This window comes from Octopus bimaculoides, chromosome 21, assembly GCF_001194135.2.
Source record: "Octopus bimaculoides isolate UCB-OBI-ISO-001 chromosome 21, ASM119413v2, whole genome shotgun sequence".
NCBI classification, from domain to species: domain Eukaryota; kingdom Metazoa; phylum Mollusca; class Cephalopoda; order Octopoda; family Octopodidae; genus Octopus; species Octopus bimaculoides.
The window spans coordinates 4,046,987-4,056,543 of NC_069001.1; the positions used below are offsets into that span (position 1 = coordinate 4,046,987).

The window sequence follows — 9,557 nt, forward strand, 5'->3', positions numbered from 1 at the left end:
CTAGTTTTGTGAGATTTGGCTGTTATTTCTAGCATGTTAATAGCCTGCTTGGTGGTAGGGGGGAATTGAAATTTTTCAAACAATTTTTTTTCAGAATCGGAATCTCCATAGCCTAAAACGTGGGATTCCGTAAAAAAAAATAATAAATAGGGGGGGGGGTTCAGATTACATATAGTCCGTCTCCGCTATAGATTTGAGTATGCCATCGTGGCGTGGAATACAAATTACGGCGATCTTACGTTAAGGACTTGTAACGTAAGATCGCCAAAATGACTGTTATACATCAGCTTCTTCGCATGTTATTTAGATCACTTCCGTTTGTCTCAAAGGGTGTTTATCCCTGACTTTTAATAAGAATAACCCCTCAAGGGAAAGCACGATGTCTGCCTTTGTTCATAGACCGACTCAAGCACTCGGGTCCAGGTAACTTACTGTACAAAATATGGAAAGTGCTATGTGGGGCTGGGTGACAGAATTAGTTATACTGTTAATGGGCGGTCAACAATTGTAAAAGTGATTTATGGACATCCTGTTATAGTATCAACATTACCAATGCGTTCTGATGTTGTGATGAACATTGGGTCGGAGTACTGTGCTATTTTCAGCAGTGATGACAGCTCTACTCGTTCACTTCTTCTGAATATCAGAACCTAATTCTGTGAGCTCTATAACCCTTCAGCATGCAGATTATTCGGTCATATGTATTACTTATTCGCATTTTGAGTCAATCGTGCTTTAACCCGTAGCTTTGAGATTTATTTTTAGAATATTGTTGGATATGTGTGAGATACCAAAGATGGTCGGTTTGAATGTTAGTGTTACTCCTGGGTTCCTTTTGCGAATTGGCTTTTTAAATCTGTTTTGTGTAAAGTTTAATAAAATATGTTTATAAAAGATAAACCTTTCCATGTCCCCCCTCCTATTCTAAAATATTTTACTTGTTTGATGTGACCCAAAAGTTTGTTTATAGCTTCGGTTGCATTTCGTGTTACTCTTCCAAGGGCGTATAGAATAGGTATGTATTGTTTCGTTCGTGTGCATCATGTACTGAAAGTTCTGGCTGCTTTTCTCGATTCTCCAGTGTTTTGCAAAATCAAGCTCATACTATGAATAAAATTTGTGCAACTTTTGTAGTGGTGGGGTGGGCATCCTGCGGGCGACTAACAATGTTGCAAAGAATAGGCAGCCATTTGAAAGATCTTCATTTTTAATTACTATAGTTTAGTATCAAGCGTCAGGTGAAATCGTAGCCATGGTACATAAAAGCATCCATTACATTCTCTTACTGGTTAGCATCAGGAAGGGCGTGCAACTGTAGAACCTGTGCCGAATCAGACAGGAGTCTGGTGCCGCCCCTCAGCTTGCCAACATGGACAGCGGACGTTAAAATGATGATAATGTGGTACTTTTGAAATATGCAAAGGTGCTTTAATGGATTGAAGAATTTCCCTGGTGAAGTTTTTTTGCCTTTGTCTCACTTAGGACATTTCGTTGATGTTTTCACTTACATATACTGTTGTGTCTGGGGAGAGTCGTTCTCTTTTAGTGCATTATAATTTAACGGACTCACCGGTAAGGTTTCTACTTAATTCCTTTATTTTCGTTGCGTCTTACAAGAAGCAACGAAGATTTTAGAAAAAATAATCCTCTCTCTATATTGCTTTTGTCCTGAGGATGATGATCTTGTGGATCGACTGATGTCTTGACGATTTTCCTACGCCCCTATCTGACTAGGGACTATTTATGAATATTATGAGTGGGATAAAATTAGTGATAGTGTGGTCCTATTGAAATACACACAGGAGGTACTTTAGTGGATTGAATAAGTTCCCTGGTGAATTATCTTAGAACATTTATATTGTAGGTGGATTAGGAAATGATTTCATTTTTTTCAGTGGACAATGTATGGAAATATAAAAAGGGTGCTGTTGGAAAGTTACTGGCTTTAAGGGTAAAGCTGGGAGGTAGGTCAGAAGATATGCAAAATATCATGATGGTATACGATATATCTTTCTCTTTTTTGCAGATTTAACGCATGATGGCAGCTCCTAGTGTGTTTTGATAACATTGAAGTACAAGCAGTAATGAAGTCCCTCTTTCTGCAAGGCAAACAACCAGCAGAAATCCCTAGCAAGATGAAGGAAGTATTGAAAGATGGCTGTCCATCTTATTCCACGATAAAAATCTGGCTGACAAGGTTTCAGACCGATCATTTTGAGGTCATAGATAAACCCCAGTTGGGACAGCCAACTTCTGCAACTACAGAGGACTGCTGGATCTCAGCTGAGACTCTAGGGATTTCCTGCGAAAGATTTCATCACACCATCCATGACATTCTAGGCATGAGAGGGTTTTCTGCAAAGTGGGTGCCAAAATAGGTACATCAAAATGACAGCAGAAGTTGATTTTATGGCTCGTTTAGTCACCACAGGTGGAACTAGGCTTCATCGTTATGGTCCCCGGACCAAGCAGCAATTGGTGGAATGGTATCACAGTGGTTCACACCACATCCCAAGGCGTTTTGGACACTGAAAACAAGATTTTGGCTTCAGTGTTCTGGGACAAAGCTGGAGTATTCATTTTAGAATACCTGCCAAAGGGTCACACCATCAATGCAGAAATGCCATGGAAAACTGACCCATGATGTCTTGTTTTTGTAGGGTAGTGCACCAGCACATGAAACCCTAGAAAAAATACACAGCTTTGGCTTTAAATTGGTAGTCCGCTCCTGACTTGACCCCCTCTCACTATCACCTCTTTTCATAACTGAAAAAACAGCTCAACAGAATGAAATTTCATTCTGAGAAGTGATTGTTGCTACAGAGGCATGGTTAGAGGCCCAACCTTCCAAGTTCTTTTTTCAGGGTTTAGAAAAACTGAAGGACTGCTGTGGTAAGTTTGTGTATCTGAAAGGGGAGTATGTTGAATAAAATCATTAACTGATCCTCCTGTATTTTCTTTTATCCAAGGTCTGGAACTTTTAAGTATCCCCTTGTATGTAATAAGTTCTGATATTATGATGAACACAGGTCGGAACACTGTGCTATTTTCAGCAGTGATGACAGCCCTACTTGTTCACTACTTCTGAATATCAGACACTAATTGTGTGATGTCTTGATCTTTGATTCCCTTTCACTGATTCATTTCTTAAATCAACATTTTGTAATCATGAAATTCAATAAAATATTTTTATTAAAAAAAAAAACCTGTCTGTGCTTCCCTTCCTCTATTATGAAAGTAAATCTGTTTTTAGTCCAGTTGGATTTCATCTCACTTTTTCAAGGACATGTACTGAATTGAAGTTTGGGCCACTGACCTACATTTCCGATGCTTTACAAAGCCAAGATTGACCAGTACTATTAATCCTTTGACATTCAGATTAATTTGTCAAATGTAATGATTATTCATCACATTTTTTTTAAAAATCATTTAGTGTCTTGTAGTTTCAAGATTTTGAAAATGTGATTGTTTATTTTTAGAAAGACATTGTAGGGTGGGTGTGAGAGGTTGAGGCTGGTCAGTTTCAACATAGTGCAGTATTTGGGCTAGGTATGGCCAGTTTAAATTTTAAAAAGTTATTAAACATTTAGCTCCTGCAGGAGAGGGTTCTTCCATTTTGGGTTTTTCATTCTGGATCTCAAACCATGCAAAGAAACTTCACTTTTAATACATTAGAAGAGGATTAATAAGAGTCTTGTAATATTTTGAGGAAAGTCAGCTCTATTATATTTTACACTAGCAGATAGGGGGATACAACTCTGGGGTTGTTTCAGTCTTATTAAACTTTGGTTGAGTACAAGAAGTGGAAAGTTAACATTGGTAGCCACAAAAACACTGGTATTGATTTAGAATTTTAATCCTACAAGTATGGAGTGATTTGGTCTAAATGATTCAATACCTGAGAGAGGCAAACAAGGGCTGCCCCCAGGTAGTACATGCACTAGCTACACCACTTCATATTGCTCAAAGACACACTAATCTGTAACTGTTATAGTTTTATCTAGTTAGCAGTTTTTAGTGAAACTGGTAACAGTTCTTAGAATATAAATCTCATTAAGCAGCTGCTTCAATAGCAATTAGGTTGACGGGGGGGGGGGGTTCTTCTTGAAACCATCTTATGACATGGTTAATGATATTTATCCACAGCTTAAGCATTTGTTGGAAATTTTTGCAATATGCTTTGACATTAAGAAACACCTTTTCTGGCAAACCCTACCAGTGCATGCAAAAATATCAGGTATTTCTTAACAAAACATGGTGGCTGTATGCTTTACCAATATGTTGTACAGCATACAAATGGGCTCGGTATTTCATTCTTTAGTATTCTGACTATTTTGTTGAATGTAATACTTGTTTATTCACAAGTTTTGAATTCTCTTGTAGCTTTGAGATTTCTATGATGTAGTTTAGTTTTAGAATGACATTGGAGAGTAGGTGTGATGAGGATTCGCATTTACAGCCATCAAGTGATGTCTAATCATGGCACTTGACTGTGGCCATGCTAGAGCACTGCCTTGAAGGGTTTTAGTCGAGCAAATCAACCCCAGGACTTATTTTTTGTGAGCCTAGTACTTATTCTATCAGTCTCTTTACTGAGCTGCTAAGTTATGGGGACTTAACACACCAACACTGGTTGTCAAGTTGTGATGGGGAACAAACACAGAAGATATATATATACATATATACGATGGGCTTCTTTCAGTTTCAGTCTACCAAATCCACTCAAGGTTTTGTTCAGCCTGTGGGTACGGTTGAAGACACTTGCTCATAGTGACTGAACCTGGAATCAAGCTTACCAATATTTAGCAGAAGTAATAGTGACTCAAGGTCTGAGACTTTTATACCTTGACACTAGAAACTCAGACTTTGAGTCATTCTTAGTGCTAAATATTAAAAAAAAGAAATTTACACATGCTCATATTTGGAGTTGTTTTCACTGTGCAGCTTAGCAGTTCCAGTCAAGCTGTCTAGCATGGAAAGCAGACATTAAATGATGATATATATAAAATATACTACAGGCTTCTTTCAATTTCTGCCAAACAAATCCACTTACACATTTTGGTCTAGCTGAAGCTATATAGTAGAACTCACTTGTCCAAGGTGCCATGCAGTGAGACTGAACTCAAAACTGAGAAGCAAGATTCCTAAGTACATTATCAAGAAAGTTTCTAAAAGCAATTTCTAGAAATAACGAATTCTGCTGGCAGCATTGCATTGATTTGTACTAATACTTCCAAGATAGCAAAACTTGTTCATAACTCTGACAGGTTGACTATTAATTACAAGATTATTGGAGTTATGTTCCCATGACAGTCATTGATTTGGTTTCATCAAAATTAATTAATAAACCACATTCAGGGTTTTTTGTTTTTTTTTTCTTGACATTTTTAACATTCACTTTTCGATGCTCACATAGTTCAGAATTTCTTGAAGCAAATTTTGAATGGTTAGATGGTTCAGTGGTTCTTGTCAACCCTCACCTGTTTTCAAGTAAGGTAATATTTTCTTTCATGACTGGACATGTTTTTATGGAGGATTGAAAATGAATGGAACTACCTTTTTTGAAAGTAATGATGATTTACAAATAAGATGCATGAATATACAACGAAATTCAGTTTCTGTCAAGGAAATCCGCTCACAAGGCTCTGATCAGCCTCAGTCTATAGAATACTCTTGTCCAAGGTGCCATGCAATAAAACAACCAAGGGTGGTTTTTCTTTTACTTGTCTCAATCATTTAACTGGAGCACTGCCTTTAATTAAAAGGGTTGGTGAGTGAATTTAACCAGATAGCTATGCCTCTTTGTCTTCAAAATGTCTCATCAACGTCATTATGATTCTCATTTCGGGGATCATTCATGTAATGACATTTTTGGTTCAATTAATTTTGAAAATAATGAAGAATTTATTAAAATAACTTTATTAAGCTGGTATTTAGAACATAAATTAACATGAGATTTCGATGGAAGGATTTTAAATCACTTTGAAATAATATTTGTAGCATAGAACTAGGAACGGTCTCAGGTGGGTTGGTGTCGGATAGTTATTAACGACCTTTGAAATCTAGAACATTCTTCAGAGTATTACAGTTGATACAATACATGAGGTTGGTGGAGGTGAGGTTAAATTGGTTAATGAGGTGGAATTGAGGATTATGAGCACGCCATTAGAAATGAAATCAAATGTAGAGCTGGAGTATTTAAAGGCATCAGGCTATTAGTGGGTGAAGGGAATTTTTTTTAGAGGTCCCTTTTGAAAAAGAAGAGTTGGGGATTAAGAAAGACTGGTAATTAAAGTTAATATGGATAGCTGATTGAAGAGGCATGTCAGACAAGTGAAAGTCATAGGAAGAACTTTTTGGGTTTGTGTGTTTAGAATAAAAGAGCAGAGGTTTTGGGAATCACTGGAATGTAGAATAATAGACCAACACTTCAGTGTCATGCTGTGCCAGGAAGACATGCTGCATTTCATCAGTTTTGTAAATAGATATTGGAATCAAAATTTATTGATGGTTCCGGTGTGAGTCATATCGATGGTTCTGGTGTGAAATGAGGAGGCAATGTAAAGATAATCAATACTGACAGGAAGATACCAGAAGTATTTGAGCTGGTAGAGATAAATCCAAAAGATGGGTGGTAAGTGTTGAAGATAATTTCATGTGAAGAGTGTCTCATCATTTAACATTCATTTTTACTTGTTTGCATGGGTGAGAAGGAATTTGAGTTTATCTTGGTAGTTATGGCTTCCCTGAGAGATTGTTGACAGAATTTATTGAACAAGGAATTAACGGTAAGGACAAGTTTAGCTTTAGAAGAGAAGTGATACCAGGTGAAGACTGGAAGTCACAGAAATGTTTAACAGCTTAAATCTTGTCGTTGATGGAATGGCTGCACAAGTGGGAAACAAATAACGTTGAGAAATAAAGGAATGAATGATTAATATCCTTGGTACATTGAAACAGGTGAACAAGAGGTGATACGAGTTTATCAAGGTAACTGGAAAGAAGTCCAATGGGAAACCGGATGGTTGCGTTGTGTAGATTAGAGAGAAAATAGAAGGTATACGATGATGAGGTTAATAGAGGTGGAGGTGGCTGCTAAAGAAGTGATCAGTTCCTCAATAGTACAGTGGAATATTTGATTATTGGGTCGCGTATTATTGAGCTGTTGGGATGACGTCTCTCAGTAAAAGTCACTCCATCAAACAACAGCATCACTCTCTCGGTAGGTTTGATTTTGTCATTACTCCCGCTTATGAGTATCAGAGTTCATCAACCGTGATAGTCTGGGTTCCTTTTTCAAATTGAATAAATTCTGACAGCAATATTTCATCACAGATCGAACTATTCCAAGTCATTTGTTTATATCATGCTGTTCTGTTTAACATAGATAACCAAAAGCATCAGTGTGCAGAGATCTATTTTCCGTGTGTAAATAAAGAATTTAAAAATTAAGCCTTCGATGAACAATAAAACATAGAAATGGAACCTTCAGCATCCGACAGGGATACAATTTATCATGAATGGTAACTATAGCATTATGTGGAACGGTAGACGTTAATTGAGGGGAAGCTGGCTGGCGAGTTGGAGTTTGGTGAATTTTATTGGTGTTGAAAAAGCCAATAAGGGGTGCTATTCGCTGTTCATAGATGTGCATATGTTTATCGAACAAAATACGAGTGAACAGAACAGGTGAACAAACGATGGCGAGATGTATACTGTAATGAACGAAGTCACGGTAAAGGTTGTTTGTGTTAGGTGAACCTCTTAGACTTGCTGAGCCCTATTTGAAGTTACACCTAATTATTGACCACACCCAATTATTCCGACCCTTCACTATTATCCACACAGTACTGTCATTTCCGAGATGCAATATCATATAATGGTGTTGCTTGCTAGACACGGCATGGATAGGGATCAATGGTGATAGCAAATCGAACGGAAAAGCATGCATAAGGCATGCAAGATGCGAATGAAATTGTATAAAGTTATTACCTCTTATCCGGAACTCTCAAGCAACCGGTTTCAAGGGAAAATAAAGTTTTGTAAATTAGAGTCAAAACAATTTGTATTAATTAACTGTCCTTATAAGAAAGTTTCTACTGCATATTTCACTGCATTTACAGTACCTGCATTTTATTTGGTTAATGAAGCTTGTTATTTAATTAAATGAAATTATATCTTCATTTGTATTTCGTTTCTACTATATGCAGAATATTAATTTTATATATATAAATCGAGAGAGAGAGAGGGGAGTTTTAAAATTTGTAAGGCGCTATGGTAATTTAAAAAGTGATGATCAGATATACGGAAAATTCAGTTATCCAGCCACACTCCGATCCCTGTGGTGCTGGATAGGCGGGAGTTTACTTTGTGTATGTGTGTGTACATTTTGACGTCCAGGAATTACTGGACAATTTTATTCAGAGGCGGCGGAGATGTATGTTTTGAAAGAGATTTGGCTGCTTTATCTAGCAAATCAAGTAATCATAACTATTATGTATGCTCCTCCTGCATTGGTTCATGTACAGGGCAGTGTTATTGTTTAACCCCGGGTCACTGAGCGAATAGACCTTATGATTAACGGCAGAGCAAGCACGACTGTTTCTTCGTTCACCAAGACACTATATTAACCAGTTGTTTGGTTAAGATAGTAACTTCTAATTTGAGGGAGATTTGGCTAATATTTCTAGCAGGGTGAGATGTTAATGCAGAGCCCAGGACCGTCTCAGCAGCATTATAGGCCACCGGGGAAACCAAGAATCTTGGCCCTATTGATTTATTGGCAGCAAACCACAGCATACATAAATCATAAGTAAGCCCCTAGGCAACTGCCCTGTGTGCCCATATCTTAAGAGGACACCGATACTGGCTGTTGTTCACTTGGACATTGGTGATTCAGGGGATGAAATAACAGATAAAGGACTCAATACTCGATTTGAACAGGACTGGTCAGGTAAGGTAAATAAATATGGATGATTATGGACAGTACTATGGTGAGATGGTCAAAAAAATAAGCAGAATTTGCCGCGGAGGTAAAGAATACGTACACCACCCTGCTTTCGGCGTAACAAAAACACTAACCCTAAACACCGGGTGTACGTATTCTTTACTTTCGCCAAATTTGCTTCATGTTGAGGACAGTAGCGGTAGCTAGAACTGATGATTCAGTTGTGATGTAATAACTGGAGATTGAAAGAAGAAAACAAGAGACATGTGAATGACATCGAGAAGTAAGAAAACAACAAAGTGTCGCCAAAGAAAGTCTATACACAACAGATGATAAATATATTGATTTATAACTGAGATGGTTAATAATGCCTGCCGGACTTCGCTTTATTGTAAATAGATCTAGGTTTTAAGAGGGTTTAGATATTAAACAAAGACAACACATTGATGAGACTTATTGGTTGTTACACTATATTAAAATGTTCGATTTCGTTTATCTTTGTGGAAACAAAACAAATCTTTGAGTTGGAAAAGTGACTCGTAAATAATAAAGGGACAGAGAGAAAGAGAAAGGAAGAATAAAGCGTTTGTCTGTGTCTGTCTATGCGTGT

At 37.4% G+C, this 9,557-nt stretch overlaps 1 protein-coding gene and 1 long non-coding RNA gene across 2 annotated transcripts in view; one reads left to right on the top strand and one right to left on the bottom strand.

Annotated features, from left to right (window-relative positions):
* LOC106882891 (uncharacterized) overlaps positions 1 to 3,205 on the top strand; it is a 4,659-nt gene extending 1,454 nt beyond the window's left edge. The window contains exon 2 of the long non-coding RNA XR_001411046.2: positions 2,027 to 3,205. This is a non-coding gene — a long non-coding RNA (uncharacterized LOC106882891). The remainder of the gene's footprint in view (positions 1 to 2,026) is intronic.
* The window catches only part of LOC106872037 (serine/threonine-protein kinase 33), a 224,305-nt gene that overhangs the window by 62,552 nt on the left and 152,196 nt on the right, over positions 1 to 9,557 (bottom strand). The gene's annotated exons all lie outside the window — the stretch shown is intronic.